General features: G+C 50.9%; 1 non-coding gene across 1 annotated transcript; it reads left to right on the forward strand.

The window, feature by feature from the left end:
* Positions 1 to 4,110: 4,110 nt before the first annotated feature.
* LOC119388460 (U2 spliceosomal RNA) lies at positions 4,111 to 4,302 on the forward strand. The gene has a single exon (XR_005182740.1). It is a non-coding gene; the product is annotated as a U2 spliceosomal RNA (small nuclear RNA).
* The last annotated feature ends 21,687 nt before the right edge of the window (positions 4,303 to 25,989 follow it).

A 25,989-nucleotide genomic window follows, 5' to 3' on the forward strand; every position in this document is an offset into this window, starting at 1 on the left:
GATCGGGATCGCGCCCTCCATGATCAGCCCAACAAGGCAAGGTCATGGCGTGTGTCGCAGCGGATCGCGCCAGCGCCCACTTGTTTCGCACTGAGGCGTTCACCCGCTTCTCCGATTCATTCATCGTGCGCGACTCAATCTTCTAACCCTCAACGGATCCCGCATGTGGGGACCGGCGGACCGGTACCAACGGTGAAGGACGTGCGGCTATACCCGGGAGACCTTGCCGCACGTCTTGTGTCACTGCATGACCCGCAGTGCCGCTTACACGGGCGGCCACAACGCCATCGTGGCCCGCATCCGTGCCGCTGCATCGTCCCGTTTTACGGTCGCCTTCGAGAATCGGCCCATCGGCGACACCGCTCTTCGCCCGGATTTGGTGCTCGTTTCCGGCGAGGAGGCCGCCATCAGCGACGTCGCGTGCCCGTTTGATAGCACTCCGGCCGCCTTCACTAACGCAACGAACCAGAAGCTCGCCAAGTGCCGACCCGTCACCACCTACCTCCGGCGCCGGTACCAACGAGTTTCCGTTCACGCCATCCGTGTTGGGGCCCTCGGTTCGTGGGACCCGGATAACGACCGCTTCCTGCGGCGGTTCAGCTAGCGCCGGTATCTACGCCTCGTCAAGAAGCTGTGCGTTAGTGATGTTATCGCGGCTTCGTGCGGCATTTATCACGATCACGTGGGCTCCGGCCGCCCGCATGGTGCGTGATGTAAGTGAACGTCGTGCTTCGTGATAGTGATGCACTCCGATAGTGTGAGTGCCGGCCGCTTCCCTGGCGCCTTGTGCCGTCCTCCGGTGTTTCACCGCGTTCCAGTGCTATGCCGAATCGCCGGTTCGTGACCGACGACGTCGTTCCAGCGCACCGTGCACAGTGCAAGCTGACTATTCACGCCCTTCCAGCACTTTCTTGGAACATTCAATAAAATCTCTCTCTTATTATTAAGCCCGATAACGCTGCTCTCACACAGGGCCTTTACAGAAGTAACCGGCGCCGGGCCATCCAGCTGATCGCGGAGGACCCTTCGCAGCTCTGCACGATCGACGCAGGCACCCTGCGCGACTTCTACACACTCCTCTGATCCCCAGTAGCAGTGGACCCGACACTCCTCAGGTCGAGAGCCCCCACCAGCGAGGAACTGCACACGTGCCCTTTCCTACCAGACGAAGTCGCAGCCAAGCTCCGGAAGTCCGAGAGTACAGCTCTAAGGGAGGACCGCCTGACCTACCACTACTGGAGGCTGGTGGACACGGACGGGCAGTTCCTAGCGGCGCTATTCAACGTCATCCTCCTATACTGCCGCGCACCCCAGAGCTGGAAGTCGACGAGGACAATCCTGATTCACAAGAAGGGCGAGCGCGAGGACCCCACAAACTGGCGACCCATTGCCCTTGGTCGAACAATCGCCAAACTGCATGCCGGGTGTCTTACCACCCGGTTGCAGCGGTGGTTGGGCGACCATGCGGTACTGTCCAGGTGTCAGAAGGGCTTCCTGCCGCACGATGGGGTGTTTGAACACAACTTCGCGCTGCAGGGACGCCTGGACGACGCCAGGATGGTAAGTGGGCAGGTGTGCGTGGGGTTCCTCGACTACGCAAACGCCTTTGGCTCGGTCGCCCATGAGGCCTTCGTCGATGCTGTCCGCGGCGCCGGAGCGAGGGAGGCTTTCTCGGTGATCGTGGAGGAACCGCGCCAACACCACCTGCGTCGTGGCAGCTGCAGGCACCACGAAGCCCATCAACATCGGAGCTGGTCTAAGGCAGGGCTGTCCGTTGAGCGGCCTGCTTTTCAACTTGGTGGTGGACCCGATCATCAGAGCGGTGCAGGGAGGCGATAGGCAGCACAACATTCTTGCCTACGCCGATGATCTGACACTGCCCGTCACCTTGCAGCGCCGTCTCAACATGGTGACGGCTCAATCAAGCCGGCTCGGGCTACGACTTAAGCCCGCCAAGTGCCTACCCGGTGGGCACACGACCCACCACCTTCACCGTTGGGAGCGACCCGGTCCAGCACTGGCGGACTTGGAGGGGCACCGGTTCCTGGGGCGACCTGTGGGGTTTAGGGTGCTTCCGGACCAGACAACCGTCGACGAGGCCATCCATCTCGGCAGAAAGCTGCACTCCTCTATGCTCACTCCATGGCAGAGGCTGGAATTAGTCAAAACTTTTCTCTATCCAGTCCTCAATTTCGCCATGCATATGGGCCTCGCCAGCAAGGGAGAGTAGCATCGCTTGGACGAGGAGCTTCGTCCGCTGATCAAGAAGACCCTGTACGTGCCGGCTCGAACATCGAAAGAGTACGTGTCCGAGAGCACACGTGCCGGCACTGCAGGGATCCCTCTTGCGGTGGAGCTCGGCGACATCTGCCGAGTGGACGGGGACTTCAAGCTCCTGTCGTCGACCGATCCGGAGGTCCGGGAGCGAGCGAGGGAGGAGCTCCACCGGGTGGTGTCGAGGCGGCTACGGCGAGAGGCGGACACGGAGGACATCGAGGCCTATCTCTCGGGCGACTTCCGGCAGACTGCGACGCAACTCCAGTCTGTTTGGACGGAGGCCCGCAAGGTCTCCCGTCGCCTGGGCGATGTCCGAGCAGGACGGTCGCATCACCTGCGGCGAGGCCTTGGTGTTAGCGCGGAACCGGAACAAGCTGGTGGAGACCCTCCGGGCCATCCTCAACCAGGGCCGAGACTGTTCTCTCCAGTACAAACCGAACCAGCGCAAGGCGATGGCGTGTGCAGCGGCGGACCCCGCCAACTCTCACTTCTAGAGGTCCAACTCTCACTTCAAGTCTCAACTCTCACTTCAAGGAATAGCGCTTCATTCACCGGGCCCCCGCTGAATCTCCTCCCCCTCAACGGCACACGTTCCTGGGTGCCCACAGCAGAGGAACGGTGCCGACACTGCGGGTACGGGGAGGAGACCCTGCCGCACGTCCTCTGCCACAGCATGCGGCAGACCCGGGCCATGACGGACCGCCACAACGCCATCGTCGCGCGCCTCAAGAAGCCGGGCCTGAGGCGGTTCACGGTCATCGGAGAGAACCAGCAGGTCGGTGTCCCCGGCCTGCGGCCCGACCTGTTCCTGGCTAGAGGCGAAGAGACCCTGATCCTGGACGTCTGCTGTCCTTCCGGCAACACCATGCAGGCGGTCCAGGAGGCCCGGAGCACGACCCACTGTACTCCTGACCTGCCCAGATGTCCCCTCTCCAGCGCCCGCGTTGTAGTTCATACCGCCTGCCGCTAGGGATGTAACCTACGAGCGTTGTGGCGCTAGTCAGCACCTGTTCGCTGACGTCCGCTTTAACGCTCGTGGTGATGTTTCGCCAGCGCAAAGCGCTCACTTTGTGTAATTATGCATAAATGCAAAAATACTTCGGAAATAAAATACGGAAAGTGATTTAGAATTTTTTTTGCTAGCATTTAAAAGGACACAGCCGTCCTAAACGTTAGTCACCCAGTGCGTAGTAAATAATTAACCGCGCTTAATAGCTTACATTACCCTCGGTCTAAGTTTGCAGAAACAGTCACATTATGCCGACAGTTCGTCACAGAATACAGGCGTTGTTACTCCAGCGCCGTCCAAACGGTCGCAGTGTAGCAGACGAACAGGTTATAGGTAGCGCCACCTACGGCGAGCAATTGAACGAGAGCGGGGACGCGCGCTCCCGTAGGAACCCCGCTATCTGGGCAGGTCAGGAGTACAGTAGGTCGTGGCCCGGAGGATCAAGGAGGAGAAGTACGCCCTCTATAGCTACAGCTCCTCCGACAGTTCCAGCGCGTCTCCGTCGAAGCCATCGTCGTCGGCTGCCTCGGCTTGTGGGATCCAGGTAACGACCGTGTCTGGCGCAGGCTGTGTTCGAAGAGCTACCTGCGGAAAATGAAGCGCCTATGCGTTAGTGACACGGTCGCCGCCTCCACAGACATATACTGTAGCCATATAGGTCTCGTGTAAATAATTTTATTCGAGAAGCGATACCACGGTTTTTTATTGTTTTACACCTTTACAGCTTTACCATTTTAATACTAACAACACTTTGTATTTTTAGCCCTTTTTTACTGGTTTATTGTGTACACTTTTATCTCGTTCTGTTTTTGCCCCTCACTGTAACCTTTTATGATGTTTTGTAAAATAATATTGAATAAAACTCTGTTCTTATCAGCTTAATATCCGAAACGGGTCCTATTTGGACCCAAAATATTAAACTTATTTTTGGAATTGGGCGCAGTGCTTGAAGGTTGCTTCACCTCCGCCACGGGTTGGCCCGGTATTGCACTATCTCCGGGATCGGCCCACTCACCCTCTCGGGGGTGAGAAAATTGCAGTCTAAAATGAGGTGAGAGTGCGATCGTGAAAAAAAAGTGTGATCGTGAAATCGTGAAATGCATCCTTTGTCTGGAAAAGTTTCCGCAGGTTGGTGCTCACCCGCTCGCCCGCCCCGGCTGACGCGGTTTTTGCGTGCGCTCGATCCCGCGCGCGGTGAATGTTTCGCGCTTCGTGCACTCATGGTGCCTGCTCCAGCTCGTTGTTGGTGTGAATGCTTTTTTGTGACGGTTGTGTTAGTGTTTTCGAATAGGGAGGGGGTTCAGACGAGAGCACACCAATTTTGGCACTCTCGGGTTATGAAGAGCTTTGAAGTTCTTGCGCACTGTGCGAGAAATGAACGTTTCGATTTTTATCTAGCATATTTGTGCGTCCGTGTGTTTAGTGCTCACATTTCAAGCAACATGCATACAGCTGGACACGCAAGGATACCCTTTTCGTCGCCTAGCGCTTGATGAAACCAAAGGAAACAGATGAACAAATATATGCAGCCCTGGAACATGTGCTGTCATCACTCGCGCAATGGCCGAGATCACAAACTGATCAGGTATCGAAACGTGCGGTGGGTGTCAGCAACGAATCGCTCCTGCCGCTGGTGAAATATGTGGCCCAAGTCGGCGTTAATGCCTTTTCTTGTGTCCCCAGAAAAAGATGAAGCACAACAAGCGGCATGAGCAGGGACTCTATCAGCGGTGCGTAGCTTGCGCGGTAAGAGCATCGGTCAAGTCAGGTGGGTGCAGGCTGCCACGCTGTGCCGTTCATTTCATCAACCGCCTCTGGAAGCCCGCCCGTAACCACTCTATTCACAAATAACTCAACTGAATTCCACCGGAAGCCCAGGCGATCGCTTATCCACTGATTTCCGCGACCTTTTTCCCCGCTGCGTCTACGGCCTCATGCCTCGCTCGGACGCGGGAGCGCCGTGACGGCGGCTTGTACACGCGACCATAGGACTCCTACCCTCGGAATCAGCAAAACTTCGATATCGCGGACATGTCAAGCTCTGAGGGGTCGCTTACGAGTTAGGAACTGTAGAGACGTTAATTTCGCACCGTGAAATGCCGCAAAAGGCGCCTCACGGCTCCACTCGTGAACGAATTGTCGTGTTTGGTGAAGTGCCGTGCACTCCTCTGAAACCTGAACAATTCCCGTAGCACGGTACACCACGTTCCATTACCGTGCACCACATCACTCCCATTCACAGGCAGCAGAAAACAGAAAACACGCTGCTGACATGCCGCACGGCTTCACGGGTCGGCCTAGCCGCAGGTCTTTCCTTGCCTTAGGAACGGCTCGCAGGCTGCAGCGGTGCGGTGTCCGTCACGTCGGAACTGACTGAAGCGGTTTCAAGGTGTGCATGGAGTGCGCTGACGCCATCGGCAGAATATCTTCGCGGTGCTTCACGTCGACGTTCCGGGGGTGTTCGGCAGCCAGCGTACCCTGGCAGAAGCCATGTTGAATGTGTGACGTAAGGGATTTTTTCTAGAGAAAAGGGGGGGTGCTGTTGTAGTTTACGTCAAATTTGGGTCCAGGCTGATCACGAGCAATAAAGTCAACACGATGTTCGTGAAAAAGAAGTGCTGGGGTGCTATTCTGGACATTGTCGAATTCCGCCATGTTGCTGATTTGATGGGTCACGCGAGGTTGTTCGTATTGTGGCGCTGCAATGGCGTTACGACACAGCAATCCGCGATGACGTAACGTGACAAAAAATAGTTAATTTTTTCCGAAGTAACGCTTCACCGTACTCTGTCATATTGAAATAAAGGTTTGGGCTGAACAACGAAACCGAAATATGGTACTAGGCTGTGCCTACGGTCAGCTTGCGGTTTATCGAAACTGCTGCTCGCTTGACGAAGAGCCGCCTTGTCTGCAAACGATTGGACATTGCACTGACGGCGCCCATTGCGTCACAGGACCGCACTCTTTGTAGCGTCAATATGACGTTGCGTGACGTTGCATCCTGCCAAATTTGCAGTTTAAAATGTGAGAACGATGAAATGCCCAAAATTGGCCGCCTTATTGTTGTAAATTGAGTTGCTTGTTCGATGTGCAGCCTCACATACGTATGTGTCGATGTCATTCCGTGAGTTACTTTACAAGCACGTTTTCGGTCAGTAATATTATAAAGTGTTGTTAAATAAAAGGTTGTTATTTAATTTGGCTTGTTCGAAGTTGTGGTTCTCGCCGACAGAGAACGCCAGATAAGCGAAGAAAAATGGCGCTGCCCTTTTTCGTGTAGTGGCTGGAGCTGCAGGAACAAAGAGAATTCCGCGAGTACCGCGATGCTTTTGCAATGACCGATAAATTGTTTCAACTGCGGTGCCGGTTGACGAAGGACATTGTGCGATGGCTGTGCGGGGAGCTTCGCCAGGACTTGGAGAAGGGGCGTACGGGCACGAGAACAGTCCCTACCGTTGTTTGTGTTGTTCTTGTTGAGGTACAAGTACTTTGCACCCTTCGCTTCTTCGCCACCGGCAGTTACCAGGGCGCGATCGCAAACAACGAGAACGTGGCGACGAGCCAGATTAATGTGGGTCTCACAATTCATGCTGTCATGGAAGTGATCGTCGAGCGCCTCGGCAGTGAGTGGATCGCCCTCCCTGCCAAAAGGAAGGTTTTGTCCACATGGATGCAAGATTTGAAGGCTGCGTCGAGGTGGTCGACGACACGTTTGTGTGCATAAGTGTGCCGCATGAAAAGGACGACGGCAACAAGGCTGCCTACTTTTGCCGCAAGAACATTTACGCCCTCAGCGTTATGGTGGTGAGAACAAATTTCACCTTATTCAATCTCGCGCATGCCGTTAGTAGAATGCAGAGGAGGAACGTGAAAGACAGCTTTTCGCCACTCCCCAATATTTTATCAATTGCAGTTGCTCCAACTGCAGTGATGAAAAAGAACGCAGTAGTAGCGGTAAATGGAGTTTCCGTCACTATTTAGTTTCTGCAGGGTGACTTGACGACATCATAAAAAGTTCATCGAGCTTCACATTTGATCGTGGTAGCTTTTAAGAAAAGTAATGCATGAAAGGAAATCAAACGTCCTGATTGCGCTCTAATTTCATAAACAGTGATATGCAGACATGCAGTAACTGCCACATATAAATTGAAAGATAAAGCTGTCGAAGCTATGCTTCAAAAGCAACTCGAGAGAAATAAGTACGTTGCACCACAGTTTCAGTTGTAGTGCATGCAGCTGGTTGTACTGCTGTTGCCGACTTCCTTCCCATGCAAACACTCTGCAGGTATGCGGCCAACCCTGCCGACCACTGCCTTCGCACCCGGGGCCTGTGCACGACGCCTTCATGTGGAGGATATCCACCGTGAGCCGCGACTTGGGCAGCGGACTCCGTGGCCAGGGTGGTGAATAGCTGCTTGGTGTGCAGGCGTGAGAATGCTTGTGTGGTGCCTTAGTGTAGCAAAGACATTATTCATGGTAATTTTATTCCACGCTCCATGGTTCTTAACTACTCAAGTCTCTGTCCAAATTTCTGCCCCATATTTTATTACTGGCAGCATACCTTGGTTCAACACTATGTACTTTAGTGGCACTGGTGTTTCCTTGAATGAAAATTCTCTCATGCACATATTTGACAAAACAAGTAATACTGAGACCCGAGGCAGCACGCTCTCAGTGTATAATCAGACTTGCTCTCAGTGTATAATTGCAACTTGACTTCCTATTGTTACGGTTGAGGGAAGGTTGAATGTGTTTATTTACAGGGTGAGAATGAGACACGGCAATCAGGCGTAAAGATGGAGTCCTCAGGCCGCACCAGACTACTTCGTCTTCCTTCTCCACATGCCCGGCTCATACCACAGCCCGGCTCATACCGTAGCAATCCCCGGTTCACAGACGAAGCCCGCTGGGCGAGTCCAAGTCACTGGAGGGATGAAACCTCTTGAGGCGAGCCACATGCACCAACTGCGTTCGATTTGACCGACGACGAGGTGTCGTCAAGCGTGCCACGACGTACGTCAAGTCGCTCAAGCGATTTACAATGACGAACGGGCCAGTATAGTGCGGTAAAAACTTCTGGCATAAACCGCGTTAGCGTTGCGGGGTCCACAACCACACAAATTCACCTTTTTCGAATGAAATGGCATCGTGGCGTCGATCGTACCGCTGCTTGGAGCGATCTTGTGATGCCAGAGTGCGTAGGCGGGCAACCTGTCGGGCTTCTGCAGCCCGGCACAATGTTTCGGCCACTGAGTCATCGGCATGGAGCGTAAATGGAAGGATTGTATCGAGCGAGCTGCGCGGTGATCGAGCGTAGAGCAAGTAAAAAGGTGTGAAGTCCGTGGTCTCGTGCTTCGCTGTATTGTACGCATAGGTGATAAACGGTAAGATTTCATCCCAGTTCTTGTGATTGGACGAGACGTACATAGCGAGCATGTTAGTAAGAGTGCGGTTTGTACGCTCTACAAGGCCGTTCGTCTGGGGATGGTATGGTGTCGAATGTCGGAACTGCGAAGTGCAGAGGCGAAGCAATTCTTCCACAGCGTCCGCGATGAATTGGCGACCACGGTCACTGATGATTACGCGAGGTGGACCATGGCGAAGAACTACAGAGCGGAGCAAAAAGGCAGCGACGCCGTCAGCCGTGGAAGATCGTATCGCAGCGGTTTCGGCGTATCTGGTAAGGTGATCGACGCACACTATTATCCAGCGGTTGTTGTTCGAAGATCGCGGAAACGGGCCCAACAGGTCGATGCCAACCTGCTCAAAAGGCGTAATAGGCGGCGCAACGGGGTGATGAAGGCCCTGCGGGGCGCTTGTCGGTCGTTTGTGACGCTGGCACTTCTCGCAGCTGGAAACGTATTGCTTCGTAGAATGTCGCATTCGAGGCCAGTAAAAACGCTCCTGTGCTCGATGTAAGGTGCGAATGAACCCAAGGTGTCCGGACGTTGGATCATCATGCATAGCACGGAGAACGTCGCATCGAAGACTTTCAGGTACAACCAGTAAATAACGTGCGCCACTTGCTGAGTAGTTTGTCTTGCACAACAGTCCATCACGAAGGCGAAAGCGGCCACTACCTTTGAGATTGCGGGCATCAGCGAACAAAGGGTCTAAAGATAAGTCGTTGAGTTGTTCGCTTTTGAAGATGTTGGCGTCAGGAAACGTGGTGGAGACCGTAGCAAAACAGATATCGAAGGTATCTGCACTATCTTCCGTCGTGGTCTTAGGTAGACGAGAAAGGCAATCAGCGTCCGAATGACGTCTTCCACTTCTATACGAAATGCTGAAGTCAAATTCTTGAAGTCGTAAAGCCCATCGTGCAAGGCGGCCAGAAGGGTCTCGGAGGGTAACAAGCCAACACAACGAATGATGGTCTGTCACAATCGTGAACGGACGGCCGTAGAGGTAGCAACGAAACTTCTGGATGGCGAATACAGCCGCTAAACATTCTTGTTCTGTCACCGTATAATTCCTTTCAGCCTTGCTTAGAGATCGACTTGTATAAGCAACGACATGCTCTGCATTATTATGGCGCTGAACAAGCACACCTCCGATGCCAATTCCACTTGCGTCAGTGTGAACTTCAGTAGGAGCAGACGGATCGAAGTGACGAAGGATAGGTTCTGATGTCAGTAGAAGCTTCAGTTCAGAAAAAGCGGCGTCACATTCAGGTGTCCACTCGCATTGGCTGTCTTTTCGTAACAGGCTTGTCAATGGGTGCACAACGTCCGCGAATTTGGGCACAAAACGACGAAAGTAGGAACATAATCCCAAGAAGCTGCGGAGTTCTTTTAGTGTCTGGGGTGGTTTGAATGTGCTGATTGCTTCAATTTTGCGGGGATCTGGCCTGACACCATCTTTGTCAACCAGGTGACCGAGAACTAATGCTTGTCGTTCAACAAATCGGCACTTCTTAGAGTTCAAAATCAAGCCGGCCTTACCGACACAGTCTAAAACAAGGCTCAAACGGGCGTTATGCTCTTCGAAGGTACGCCCAAAAATGACGACGTCGTCCAGGTAACATAAACACACCTCCCATTTAAGACCACGAAGGATAGAGTCCATAAATCTTTCAAAGGTAGCGGGGGCGTTGCAAAGCTCGAACGGCATCACATTAAATTGGTATAGTCCATCAGGCGTCACGAATGCGGTCTTCTCCTTGTCTGAAGGGTGCATAGGTATCTGCCAATATCCTGATCGTAGGTCTACTGAAGAAAAGTACGAAGCCGAGTGCAAGCAGTCAATCACATCGTCAATCCGAGGCAGCGGATATACGTCCTTTTTGGTGAGGGCGTTGAGTCGTCTGTAATCAACGCAAAACCGCCAGGAACCGTCTTTCTTTTTAACCAAGATGACCGGTGCTGCCCACGGGCTACACGACTCTTCGATGACACCCTTTTGCAGCATTTCCTGAACCTGGTCGGCGATAACTTTGCGCTCTGATGACGACACTCGGTAAGGTTTCTGCCGGATCGGATGAGCAGTGCTGGTATCAATCCTGTGCTGAGCGCGAGAACAGGGTAGAGGTCGCGGCTTCTCCTCTTGGCAAAAGTCAAACACAGAAGCATGTCTTCCCAACAGGCGGCGTAATGTCTGCTGTTCGTGTGACCGTAAAGTGGTGCTAATCATGCCTACAATCTGCGACTCGTAAGAACAACTGCGCTCGCAAGTGACTGTACTTTTTTCGCTTTCATAGTTGTTAATGACAGCAATAGAACCTTTAGTGGAATCATCGAACACGCCGAGCTTCATTCCTCGAGGGAGTACAACCGGCATCGGCGAACAGTTCAGTGCCCACAGAAAGGTTGCTCCGGCATCAACCGATACAACACAACGAGGCACTAATATGCCTTTCTTGGCACATTGAACGATGGCAGGCTCAACGACGGCGTCAAAGGATGTGGCAGATACTGGAGCGAATACCGCAACTGACCTCATTGACCACGCACTGTCTGTTCATCGGAAATAATCAGAGCGTCCCCCGCGGGCTGCGACTCATCGACGAGGGCAGGAACAATTTCACCGCTGACGGAAAGTTCACCAGTTCCACAGTCGACGAAAGCGCCACACCCTTGGAGGAAGTCTATGCCGAGAATAACATCGTGGGTGCAACGCTGCAGCACCAGAAACTCCGTTGGGAACACCTTTCCTGCCAATAAGACGTTAACAGCACAAACACCGACAGGATGAAGTACTTCCCCACCAACACCACGAAATCTTGTCGATTCGCCCTAAGAAAACATAACCTTGCGGCCAATGCGATTTTTGAAAGAACTACTCATAACTGAGATTGCGGCACCAGTGTCCACCAAAGCACTTGCACAAAAACCATCTATTAACACACGTATCTTGTTCTTGGACATCATAACTGGCGGAGGCATCTGAGGCAAATCCTGTTGTGCGACCTGACCTCCATCGGCCGCGCCGGCTAGTTTCCCGGCGGCGGCGGAGATGACAGTCGTCGTCCCGGTGAAGGCGAGCGATGCATTCGGCCAGACGGAGGCGTCAAACTACGGTCGGAAGCGGGAGAACTGCTACGGTGATTCTGTCGGCGTGAGGTACTCCTGAAATAGGCAGGCCGATGACCGCTGTTGTGACCAGTGGCCGCTGGAGGAAACGCTGATGGGGAATCATACCGTGAGATCGGCTCCCTCTGTCGACGACAAAACCGAGCTATATGCCCGGCGACACCGCAACGGTAACACACAGGGGATTGGCGGTACACATTGTGCTCCTGGAAAGCATTGCCATTGCGCTGACGTGGTGGTGGCACAAACGTATCTTCGTTCGGGTCTTGATAGGTGTGGGCCGGCTGGCGGGGGTAACTGAAGCGGTGTTCCTAGCTCGGCACCGGGTAGTTATTGCGCTGTGGCCTCAGTGGTGAGCCCGAACTGTAGTGGTAGTCATCGACGCCTGCTGCGGCAATTGACACGTGATGGTGAGAGGGATGCAACACGGGTGTAGCTTCGTGCGGCGTCAGGCGAGCATGTCGAGTGAGCTCTTCTCGAACGATCTCACGTATTGTCGACGCGAGATCAAATGGCGTGTGTTCGTCAACACTCGCAACGGTGGTTACATTCGGTAGGCGACCGAACTTGGGAGTGATACGCCGCATCTTGAGGGTCTCGAATGTGCGACAGTGGCGTATGACGTCGGTTACTGTGCCAAGGCTCTCTTTGCCGATGAGGAACTGGTATACATCCTCGGCAATGCCCTTCAGTAGGTGGCCAACTTTGTCCTCCTCTGGCACGGAAGGGTTGACGATCTTGCAGAGCTTCAAGATAGCCTCGATATAGGTCGTGCACGTCTCTCCCGGGATCTGGGCTCTCTGCAGCAGCGTTTGTTCCGCTTGTTTTCTCTTTGCTATGGAATCTCCGAAGCACTCCCTCATTTCGGACACGAAGCGATCCCATGACGTGAGGGCATCCTCGTGGTTCTCATACCAGACGAGCGCTGTGTCTGTCAAGAAGAATACTACATTGGACAGCTGGGTCACCGCGTCCCACTGGTAGTACTTGCTCACCCGTTTGTAGTGTGTGAGCCAGTCGTCCACATCCTCGCCAGATTTGCCACCGAATGTGCGAGGCACTATCATGTCCTGACGCAACCAGGGACCAGGCGCGCCCGAAGCTGGCACTAGCGGTGCTGCTGGGACTGGTGCAAGGCCTGCAGCTGCGGGGATCCGGTTCTCGTCTTCGCCGTGAGACATCTCAACCGCCAGTGGTAACGGGGGCAGTCCAGCAAGGCGGCGGCTTCGGCGTAGATCGGGCGCTTGCAGAGTCGTGTTGCTCGGTTTATTACCCAGCACCTCCACCACAAAACTGTTACGGTTGAGGGAAGGTTGACTGTGTTTATTTACAGGGTGAGAATGAGACACGGCAATCAGGCGTAAAGATGGAGTCGTTGTTGTTGTTGTTGTTCCTCAGACACTTGGCACAACCCACTTAGGGGGATAGGCCATGAATCGGACGGTGCCTTTCTCAAAGATTGGATTCGCTTTTTGAAGGAAACGGTTTTAAAAATTAATATTTTATGCGTTACACATAACCAGTACAACTTCATAAAGCTTAAAGGAGAAAAACGAAACGAAAGAAAAACGGCCAAAAATACCTATATATACAACTGTGATTAGAGAAAGAAACGCTCTAAAAATAAACTGAGCTATGTTACACTTAACATTCAAATCTTTTGGTCTCTCGTAGGAAATTGCATACCGCGTCGAAAACACTCCTGTGGCTAAAACCAAGTACGGTAGCACCAAATGAAAGAACCACCGGAAGTGACAAATTTAATCCCATCTTTCGAAGGGGATCTTCTAGTAGTCTTTTCCTTTGGATTTTAAACCTGCGGCACGTCAAAAAGAAGTGATCCAGAGATTCACTCTCCATGCAGTGAAGGCATAAAGGTGACTGAGCCAGACCAGACCTGTGAAGGTAAAAGTTCAGTGGGGGTACTCGACATCGTAACCTTATAACTGAGATTTCTTCCTTTCTAGAGGAACACCATCTGCTCTTCCAAGGAAACTTCAGTTGCGGGAAGTCTGATGAAAACAAAGGAGATTTTTCGAAGTGATTGGACCTTGTAAGCTTTTCAAATCTCGCTGCAGTGACATATGCCGACGTCGGCAAAATAGACATAACAGGGCCATCGTGGGATGATACTGCAAGTGAATCCGCATATTCATTGAGTATCAAACCTTTGTGGCCAGGTACCCACACTAAACGGATAAGCCGTAAGTGTCTTGGAATTAGCGAATAGAATGTCTCTAAGGTACTTCACAAATTTGGTGCTCTTAAGGAAGAAGAGACAGAGAGGCAGTCAGTTAGAACAACCACTTCCGACAGGCACTGAGGCAATTTACGCAATGCTAAGACTATAGCCAGCAATTCAGCCTGGAAAATAGGTGTATAGTCAGGTAACCGGATTGAGAAAGACCAATCTAGAGAGAATGATGCGATTCCCACCCCTGCCTTTGCTTCGCAAACGGAAGCATCAGTCGCTATCACAATGTTTGTTTCCAGATTGGCCAAATGATCTTCCAAAATGCCGTTTAGATATTGATATGGTAACTGTTTAGCATTCTGTGGATATATGTCGTCAAATTCAATTCTAATCATTTCTACAGTGCTGAGTATAAGTACTTCATAGAGGTGAACTTTTAATGGGTCCAAAAGTCTTTGTGTAAAAATGACTTGGGGGCAGCGTAATCTAGACCATTGGCGGTTAAAGAATGAGGCCGGCTTATTAATGAAAACATACTGTGACCTCCTCTGTGGAGACGCATAAATTTTTACGAATGTTCGTACTGTTAGAATATGAAACCTTTTGATAAGAGAGGGCAGTCGTGATTCTTCGTATAAAATGTTGTTTGCGACAAATTTAGGAAGCCCAAGGCATAATCGTAATGATTCACGTTCTAAAAGAACCAGTGGTCGAACTTTGTAGGCTGGAGCACCAGAAAACAAAACGCAGCCGAATTCTAATATCGGTCGAATGTACATACAATAAATTATAAGAAGCACATCTCTGCGTAAACCTGCGCGTTTGTTGCTGTGCCTGCGTAGCATTCCTGCTGCGCGTGCTCCCTTAACAGCCATGTTTTCTATGTGGGGACTCCAGTTAAGTTTTTCGGTCTAGGTTACCCCTAAATACCTAACTGCCTCTACCTGGGGTATGATGTCTTGTTGGTAAAGTAAAGAAATTTCCACTGGAGCACTTTGTGTGAACACTACAATTGCACTTTTATTGATATTGAGTGATAAGTTAATGGCCTCCAGCCATGTATCCAGTCTGTTCATATATGTCTGCAGAATTTGGTATAGTGTGTGAATGTCTGCTGATGTTGCAAAAAATGCGATGTCATCAGCATACACGTATACCTGTACATCCTGTTGTATGGGAATGGTACATAGCAGAATATTAAACAATAGCGGTGACAATACAGACCCTTGTGGGAGACCTCTCGTTTGTTTATATTTTGAAGAAGCCGCACCGGATTGCGAGCAATAAAATTCTCTATCACTTAAGAATGCATAGATCCACGCTACAAAGTATTGTGGCAGACCTAAGTTCTGGAGTGAATGTATAAGTTTCACATGCTCCACACTGTCGTAAGCTTTTGTTATATCTAATGTTACTAAAGCGCAATATTGTTTCTCATATCGAGCAAGTTGTATTCTACTTTCTAGGTCGACGTGCGCACACCAAATGGAGCAGCCACGCCTGAATCCAATTTGGCATGGGCTCAAGATCATGTTGTCATTCAACCAATTGTCTATCCGAATGTGTAAGATTCTTTCGATGAGTTTTACTAGATTCGATGTGAGAGATATAGGCCTGATATTATCTAAGGTAAATCCAGCGCCTTGCTTTTTCAATAATGGAATTACTTTCGCAACTCTCCAATCTGGTGGAATCCATGAATTTCTGATTGAGTGATTAACAATTTCGAGCAGTCCAACGGGGTGAATTTTATGTAATTTTTTTATAACCGACGTGGTCATGCCATCTGGACCTGGCGCGGAATTAGGCAGCGTTCTTATTACGTTTGCTAGTTCTGCAACTGTGACCTCTTCAAAATCCTCTCCCCGATCAGGAGATTGGGAGGGATATAATAAAACAGTCGTAAAGCGATTTTCTAATCCCTTAGCTATATCTTCGAGAAAATTCTTCAGTTCACTTGGCGTTGATACAACAGATTCCATGTTTTTCAGTTCAGGAAGAACTTTCTTGGTTCTCAGGAAGCGAAATAATGTTTTTCTATTGGCAGTCTTTGAAAGAAACTCTAACCGCTCACTCTCATATCTGTCCTTCGCATTGGCTACTGTTCTCTTAAACACAGCGGCCGCATATTTATAATCACTCCAGTTACGAGGGCACTGGTTGAAAAGTAATTTTTTCCATGCAGCTTTTCTCAACCTATAATCACGCGAACAATCCGCATTCCACCAAGGGTTAGTGGATCCACTTTTCGAGACCTGAATGGTAAATTTAGCATGATTTAACGAGTCTTTTAAGATGTCGCTTAATTTGATGGCATCGAGTTCCCTATCATCAGTTCGGTTAGATAAAGCCGCGCGTAATATTTTTTCAAATGTTGTGAAATTTACATGCGTCACCGATGGCCTTGTTACAGAAGTTACCGGGCATACAACCTCAAACAGTACAGGCATATGATCGCTACTTGTGCCTGAATTAATAGCAGACCACGTAGAGATGGACATAGTAAAACTAGAAAAAGTCAGATCGATCGCAGAATAAGACTGATTGCACATAAAAGTGGGTGTTTTGGTGTTAATACACGCAAAGTTATTCTTAGCAGCCCAATCCCATAGACGCTTCCCGTTCAAGTCAGTTCTGAAACCCCATGAAATATGATGAGAGTTGAAATCCCCCACTAATACTATATCTTTTCGGCAATATGAAATTACGACATCTACCACGGCAGAATTCTGTACACCCGCTGGAAAATATGCATTAATTAATGAAAATGGAAGGTATCCCGGGAGAGTGATGTCTAAAGCTAAAATTTCACTTTCTGAAGTCATAGACTGATATGTAACTTTAGCTCTATGAGCGATCTTAGCAGAAATAAATATTGCCAAACCGCCACCCCGAGTGGGGCGGTCTAAGCGAAATGATCTGTAATTTTTTATTTTAAAACACTTACACTTTTCCTCTGAAAGCCAAGTTTCTTGTAAAACAATTACATCAGGGGAGTGATGTTCACAAAGATAGAATAAATCGGTAGCTGCTGAAAAAATAGAACGGCAGTTCCACTGTAATACTTTTAAACGACCTATTTTGTTGAGATACCAGCAGCACTCACTGCTTTCTCCAAGATGCTATCTTTTAAAAAGTCCTTTTTTGACGAGTTTTCTTTCTGGTACTTCTTAGTCTTAGACTTGGGATTCACTGAGCAACCTTGTGCTTCAGGGGACGCACGTCTTTTCATTGTTTTTGAATCAAACTCCATTTGCTCCATCTGTGAGTCATGGGAACCGGAGTCAGAGCTCCAATCTAACTCCTGTTCAATGGGAACAATTATCTTTCGGCCTGTGTTTGACTTGCCTGGCTTTGCTTTTTAAGGACCTGGTTCCGATGAAACCTCAGTAATCGCCTCATCTGCCGTAGATAGTGGAGGGGTGTTAGGCTGTCGATTACCGCCCTGAAATATTTGTGTCATTTGTGTATTCACTAGTTGCGCCAATGATTCTGTTAAGCTCACAAACAGTTTCCATCATCTTCGTCATCGTCTTTTCCACCGTTGATGCTATTATATCTGTCAGCGAAGAATCTAACATTTGATTTGCTCGATTGGCAGCGGTGGCATAACCACGTGTGCGCTCTGAAAGTACAGCTCGGGCCTCACGCCGCGAGCATCGTTTCTGTTCAATGATCTCCAGAAGTTGTAACTCTTGCGTCCTCAACGGACAACTACCGTCATCAGCTGAATGGGATCCACTACACAAGCAACAACTCACTTCTTGTGTTGAACATTCAGTAGTATTGTGTTGTTTTGCGCATTTGCGGCACCTCACGTCGGACCTACATCCCTTTAAGGTGTGTCCATACCTCCAGCATTTCGTACACTGAAGTGGGCGAGGGGTTAGCGCTTCAACGCGATAGATCAGAGGCCACGCCTTAATTTCTGTTGGTCGATTCGTACCGGCAAAAGTCACAATCACTGACTCCGTGGGTATCTTTTTGTTCTCAATGGTACGCGAGCAACGGAATACAGAGACTGCTCCTGCTACAGTGAACATTTCGAGAATCTCTAGCGGAGTAAGGTTCGAGTCAACCCCACGAACTAGTCCCTTCACACATGCCAAATGGGTTGGTACGAAACAGCTCACCGGATGAGATGCGAAAGTTGAGCACTTTAGTAGATCTGTGACACAGGCCTGGTCCGGCGAACAGCACAGAATGCCTCCACGTCCAAATTGACGCACCTCAGTGATCAATTGGAAATGATCAGTAATCTTCCGGAGCTCTTCCTGAATGCTTTTCGGGTTTTTCATGCGAATTGATTCACCATTGGTAGGAACCAGGGCCACAGGAACGTTGTTCAGACCACTGCGCAAGAATAGATCAATTGGCAGATCATTGTTAGCAAGAGAAGCCGACCAGGCAGAATGTGCCTGGCCGGGAGACGAAAGAGACATTAGTCTGAGATGCCTAAGCAAGCAGCGCCCGAACCGGCCGCACCCCCACTGGAGGATACACCAAGACGCCCTTGAAGAAGCAGCACAGACGAGACTAACGGCCGTGTTCGTCTTCCTCTTCCGACGACATCCTATGCCATGCGCAGGGCCACAAGTCCTCAGGCCGCACCAGACTACTTCGTCTTCCTTCTCCACATGCCCGGCTCATACCACAGCCCGGCTCATACCGTAGCACTATGTTCATGGGAAAGACTACTAGTGCAATAGAAAGGGCAAGCATGAAAGAAGCTTTCATGAAAACATTGTATGTGTAATAATATATGGTGCGCGCGGTAAGATAGGCAAGAACAAAACAGTGCGCCGTGCGGTGGCGACTTGTGTTACGACTTTTGTGGCCTTTTGAATGTGTGCGCCGTGCGGGGGCGAACCGCGTATGTGCCGTGCGGTGGCAAAGAGGACGGCGATCGTGTGCGCGGCGTGCCTCGAGACAGCGTGACCAGTGCGCGGGCCGTGCGCGAGAGTCGGAATTCCAAGGCTGGGATCTCCTTCGCTGGGCGTCCGGTCCATGGGAGAAACCACAGCCCTACCTCCTGGTGCCGCGACGTAACGGAGCGTTCCCGCTACGAGAAGATCGAGCCAGGGACCGTGTACGAGGCCGGGCCAAGCGTCGACGCCGTGTGCAGACGGGCACACTCAGGGTTCGGGCCCACGAGCCGAGGCCGTCAACCGTGGAGCGGGTCCCTCGGGCGCAGAGTTCCGGCATCAACGGCTGCGGAGTAGACCCCGTGACTTCACGCGGCCAGACCAGCCCCGAGCTACGGCATCGACAAGGTCTACGCACGACACCGTCAACTCGGCGACCTCGTCGGCTCCGACAACAAACTGTACGCCCCTGCTTGAATATTTCGCGTAGCAGCCATCACGTCGCATATGTAACTGTTTTCTATATTCGTTGAGTCCTTTCGTGTGTGTAAAAATGTCTTACGTGTGCTTGTCCACCTGCGTGCTGCGTCATTCTTTCTGGAGCGAATCCTGAACCCAAACACAACATCACAAACTGGCGAGCCTGCCAGGATTCGCTCAGTAACAGTGAAAGAAAGCAGTTTCGCTCGTGTACCAGCACACGTTCGGACTCCAACATGGACTTAGAAAAGCTTACTGCTGTAGGTATTCAACTCGGGCTGACAGGCGCAGAACTGAGCAGGTGGATCGAGGCTCAGCAGGCAAAGCAAAGGGATGAGAGAGCTGCGGAACGAGAGGCACTGAAAGAAGCTGCGGAGATAGCGCGCTTAGCTGATGAGAGGCAGCGTGAGATCCTCCAACTAAAGCTACAGCTTCAGGAAGGAGCTCGGAATGTACCTGCCGCAGCTAATGACGTTCTGCCCGTACCCAGCACTTCATCACCGCTTAACCCACAGAAACTACTTCCTCTCTTCGATGAAAAACGCGACGACTTGCACGCGTACTTGCAGAGATTTGAGCGAGTAGCAACCGGTCAGGACTGGCCGCAAGAGAAATGGGCCCTTGCTGTGAGCATGTGCCTCACGGGCGATGCTTTAACTGTTATCGGTAGGATGACTGCCGCCGATTCATTGGACTACCAGAAGGTGAAGAAAGCATTGCTGCAGAGGTTCCAATTTACGGCGCAGGGTTACCAAGACAAGTTTCGCAAGGCAAGAGCTGTGGATGGCGAAACTGGAACGCAGTTAGCCGTAAGAATTGCGAGTTATTTTGATCACTGGATCGACATGGCCAACGTGTCGCAAACGTACGAAGGGTTACGTGATCATATAATCTCCGAGCAATTCCTACGCTGTTGCCAACCGAAACTAGTTATCTTCTTGAAGGAGCGAGAGGGCAAGTCACTTGACGAGCTTGCTAAGCTAACTGATCGCTTCCTCGAAGCACAGAATTTGCCAAACATTGGAAAAGGTCCCGATACCGGTAAGGATTTCGGTGGCAAACCTAATGAAGCGCCCCGAAAACCGCAAGTTAAGTGCATGCTCTGCAATCGTTTCGGCCATTCGGCTCCCGACTGTCGCAGCTCACCTAAACAAATGGTAATATGCAAGTCGTGCGGCAAACCGGGACACACAGCTGAAAACTGCAGAGGTCAGCGCTCAGACAACAAACCGACATCGTCCTGTGCATTCACAGAAGCACAACCGACTGGACCTCGTCAGGGCAAAACAGCAAAGTGCCCACGAAAGCAAGCTAGCCGCTCCAATAACGACGACGAGAGCAGGAAACCCGCTGTACCTTTCCTAAGCGACGGGATGCCAGTAGTCGAAGGGCGATTGCTAGGACGAAAGGTTCGCGTGCTTCGGGACACAGGCTGCAATACAGCAATTGTCCGGCGAGAGTTAATTCCTGAGGAGTGCTTGACGGGCAAAACAAGCAATGTCGTTTTGCTTGATGGTTCAAGTAGTCGCCTCCCCGAAGCCATCGTACAAGTGAAAACGCCTTACTTTTCAGGCAACATAAAAGTGGCTTGTATGAACCACCCACTGTACGACGTGGTTTTAGGTAACCTTCCAGGCGTCAGAGGACCATACGATCCTGATTCTGACTGGGAGCGAGCAGTTGCGACTGAGGAAGAGGAGGAGTTGTGTAAAGAACCGAACGTGACCAGGAACCCTCCACAGGCTTCAAGCGTGGCTAAAGCCAAAGCTCAGCAACCAAAACACAGCAAGATGCGTCCCTTGTGCGCCCCAGAAGTTGTGTCGAGTGACATTACCAAAGCGCAACTGATTGAAGGACAGCAGAAGGACCCCAAGTTGAAATCGCTTTTTGCGAAGGTGAACAGGGAATTTAAATCTGGAAAAGGCCACAGCTTTGAATTCGTGGAAGAAAATGGATTGCTCTACCGACGTTATCGCCTTGCGACAGGTAGAACATTTAGACAGGTGGTAGTTCCAAAGGCATTCCGACGAAATATTTTAGAAGTTGCCCATGAAAACATCATGGCTGGGCATCAAGGTATCAAAAGAACAACCGATCGTATTTTGCAAGAATTCTACTGGCCTGATTTACACGGAGACGTAAAACGCTTCGTGAAGTCCTGTGACATATGTCAACGAACAACACCTAAAGGAAAAGTAGGAGTCGCTCCATTGGGCAACATGCCTCTGATCCGCACACCTTTCGAAAGAGTGGCAGTGGATTTGATCGGCCCCTTTTCACCAATGTCAGACCGGGGAAACCGATACGTTCTGACCTTAGTTGATTTCGCAACTAGGTATCCGGATGCTGTAGCACTTCCTGCAATTGATGCCATTCATGTTGCCGAAGCGCTTATAGAAATGTTTTCCCGCATTGGTTTGCCCAAAGAAATAGTCACTGACCAGGGAGCAAGCTTTACCTCCGACTTAATGAAAGAGGCCAGTCGGCTTCTCTCTGTGAAGCTCCTCAAGACGACGCCATACCATGCCATGGCGAATGGCCTCGTCGAGAAATTCAATGGCACCCTGAAGATGATGTTAAGAAGAATGTGCCAAGAGAAACCACGATCATGGGACAGGTACCTCGCACCGCTGCTTTTTGCGTACCGAGAGGTACCACAGACAAGCCTCGGGTTCTCTCCTTTTCAACTTATCTATGGCCGTCATGTCCGAGCACCACTGACAGTATTAAGAGAACTGTGGACAAATGAGGACCTCGACAGCGAAACACGGACAACCTACACGTATGTCTTTGACTTGCGGAATCGGCTGGAGGAGACGTGCAAGATCGCGCACGAACAATTAGAGAAAGCTCGCGCCAAGCAAAGACCATACTACGACAAGAGGAGTCGTCCTAGGAAGTTGTGTTCAGGCGACAAAGTTCTGATATTGTTGCCTACTGACTCCAATAAGCTTCTAGTGCAATGGAAAGGACCATTCCCAGTAATTGAGCGAAGAAACGACGTGGATTACGTCATTGACGTGTTCGGGAAAAACAAGACATTTCACATAAATATGCTCAGGAAGTACGAAGAGTGTGAGCACAGGCAGCCCCAACAGGTGTCAGTTCTTCAAGAGATTAATGAAAACTCCACTAAACACCAAGGAGACGAAGTGAATCCTATGCAAGTATTGAACCTGCATCGCACGCAATTTCGCACCGATGTCAACCTATCGACAGACCTCACCAGCAAGGGACAAAGTCGCCATGTATCGAGGGGCCCAGTATTCTATTCATGTTCGAAATATAAAAGGCTGGGACAACGTAGGAGCAATTACATGACTTGTGCTTAACATGTAACAACAAACTGAACCGCACAAACTTGAAAGCGTGCTGTGCTCTAACTGTTTATTCCCGCGCTTTTATCTTAAAATAGTTGTGAACAACTTTCTTGAAAAAGGGGGTATTGTAATAATATATGGTGCGCGCGGTAAGATAGGCAAGAACAAAACAGTGCGCCGTGCGGTGGCGACTTGTGTTACGACTTTTGTGGCCTTTTGAATGTGTGCGCCGTGCGGGGGCGAACCGCGTATGTGCCGTGCGGTGGCAAAGAGGACGGCGATCGTGTGCGCGGCGTGCCTCGAGACAGCGTGACCAGTGCGCGGGCCGTGCGCGAGAGTCGGAATTCCAAGGCTGGGATCTCCTTCGCTGGGCGTCCGGTCCATGGGAGAAACCACAGCCCTACCTCCTGGTGCCGCGACGTAACGGAGCGTTCCCGCTACGAGAAGATCGAGCCAGGGACCGTGTACGAGGCCGGGCCAAGCGTCGACGCCGTGTGCAGACGGGCACACTCAGGGTTCGGGCCCACGAGCCGAGGCCGTCAACCGTGGAGCGGGTCCCTCGGGCGCAGAGTTCCGGCATCAACGGCTGCGGAGTAGACCCCGTGACTTCACGCGGCCAGACCAGCCCCGAGCTACGGCATCGACAAGGTCTACGCACGACACCGTCAACTCGGCGACCTCGTCGGCTCCGACAACAAACTGTACGCCCCTGCTTGAATATTTCGCGTAGCAGCCATCACGTCGCATATGTAACTGTTTTCTATATTCGTTGAGTCCTTTCGTGTGTGTAAAAATGTCTTACGTGTGCTTGTCCACCTGCGTGCTGCGTCATTCTTTCTGGAGCGAATCCTGAACCCAAACACAACATCACAAACTGGCGAGCCTGCCAGGATTCGCTCAGTAACAGTGAAAGAAAGCAGTTTCGCTCGTGTACCAGCACACGTTCGGACTCCAACATGGACTTAGAAAAGCTTACTGCTGTAGGTATTCAACTCGGGCTGACAGGCGCAGAACTGAGCAGGTGGATCGAGGCTCAGCAGGCAAAGCAAAGGGATGAGAGAGCTGCGGAACGAGAGGCACTGAAAGAAGCTGCGGAGATAGCGCGCTTAGCTGATGAGAGGCAGCGTGAGATCCTCCAACTAAAGCTACAGCTTCAGGAAGGAGCTCGGAATGTACCTGCCGCAGCTAATGACGTTCTGCCCGTACCCAGCACTTCATCACCGCTTAACCCACAGAAACTACTTCCTCTCTTCGATGAAAAACGCGACGACTTGCACGCGTACTTGCAGAGATTTGAGCGAGTAGCAACCGGTCAGGACTGGCCGCAAGAGAAATGGGCCCTTGCTGTGAGCATGTGCCTCACGGGCGATGCTTTAACTGTTATCGGTAGGATGACTGCCGCCGATTCATTGGACTACCAGAAGGTGAAGAAAGCATTGCTGCAGAGGTTCCAATTTACGGCGCAGGGTTACCAAGACAAGTTTCGCAAGGCAAGAGCTGTGGATGGCGAAACTGGAACGCAGTTAGCCGTAAGAATTGCGAGTTATTTTGATCACTGGATCGACATGGCCAACGTGTCGCAAACGTACGAAGGGTTACGTGATCATATAATCTCCGAGCAATTCCTACGCTGTTGCCAACCGAAACTAGTTATCTTCTTGAAGGAGCGAGAGGGCAAGTCACTTGACGAGCTTGCTAAGCTAACTGATCGCTTCCTCGAAGCACAGAATTTGCCAAACATTGGAAAAGGTCCCGATACCGGTAAGGATTTCGGTGGCAAACCTAATGAAGCGCCCCGAAAACCGCAAGTTAAGTGCATGCTCTGCAATCGTTTCGGCCATTCGGCTCCCGACTGTCGCAGCTCACCTAAACAAATGGTAATATGCAAGTCGTGCGGCAAACCGGGACACACAGCTGAAAACTGCAGAGGTCAGCGCTCAGACAACAAACCGACATCGTCCTGTGCATTCACAGAAGCACAACCGACTGGACCTCGTCAGGGCAAAACAGCAAAGTGCCCACGAAAGCAAGCTAGCCGCTCCAATAACGACGACGAGAGCAGGAAACCCGCTGTACCTTTCCTAAGCGACGGGATGCCAGTAGTCGAAGGGCGATTGCTAGGACGAAAGGTTCGCGTGCTTCGGGACACAGGCTGCAATACAGCAATTGTCCGGCGAGAGTTAATTCCTGAGGAGTGCTTGACGGGCAAAACAAGCAATGTCGTTTTGCTTGATGGTTCAAGTAGTCGCCTCCCCGAAGCCATCGTACAAGTGAAAACGCCTTACTTTTCAGGCAACATAAAAGTGGCTTGTATGAACCACCCACTGTACGACGTGGTTTTAGGTAACCTTCCAGGCGTCAGAGGACCATACGATCCTGATTCTGACTGGGAGCGAGCAGTTGCGACTGAGGAAGAGGAGGAGTTGTGTAAAGAACCGAACGTGACCAGGAACCCTCCACAGGCTTCAAGCGTGGCTAAAGCCAAAGCTCAGCAACCAAAACACAGCAAGATGCGTCCCTTGTGCGCCCCAGAAGTTGTGTCGAGTGACATTACCAAAGCGCAACTGATTGAAGGACAGCAGAAGGACCCCAAGTTGAAATCGCTTTTTGCGAAGGTGAACAGGGAATTTAAATCTGGAAAAGGCCACAGCTTTGAATTCGTGGAAGAAAATGGATTGCTCTACCGACGTTATCGCCTTGCGACAGGTAGAACATTTAGACAGGTGGTAGTTCCAAAGGCATTCCGACGAAATATTTTAGAAGTTGCCCATGAAAACATCATGGCTGGGCATCAAGGTATCAAAAGAACAACCGATCGTATTTTGCAAGAATTCTACTGGCCTGATTTACACGGAGACGTAAAACGCTTCGTGAAGTCCTGTGACATATGTCAACGAACAACACCTAAAGGAAAAGTAGGAGTCGCTCCATTGGGCAACATGCCTCTGATCCGCACACCTTTCGAAAGAGTGGCAGTGGATTTGATCGGCCCCTTTTCACCAATGTCAGACCGGGGAAACCGATACGTTCTGACCTTAGTTGATTTCGCAACTAGGTATCCGGATGCTGTAGCACTTCCTGCAATTGATGCCATTCATGTTGCCGAAGCGCTTATAGAAATGTTTTCCCGCATTGGTTTGCCCAAAGAAATAGTCACTGACCAGGGAGCAAGCTTTACCTCCGACTTAATGAAAGAGGCCAGTCGGCTTCTCTCTGTGAAGCTCCTCAAGACGACGCCATACCATGCCATGGCGAATGGCCTCGTCGAGAAATTCAATGGCACCCTGAAGATGATGTTAAGAAGAATGTGCCA

The sequence above is a fragment of the Rhipicephalus sanguineus genome, chromosome 3 (genome assembly GCF_013339695.2).
Source record: "Rhipicephalus sanguineus isolate Rsan-2018 chromosome 3, BIME_Rsan_1.4, whole genome shotgun sequence".
In the NCBI taxonomy this organism is placed as follows: Eukaryota; Metazoa; Arthropoda; class Arachnida; order Ixodida; family Ixodidae; genus Rhipicephalus; species Rhipicephalus sanguineus.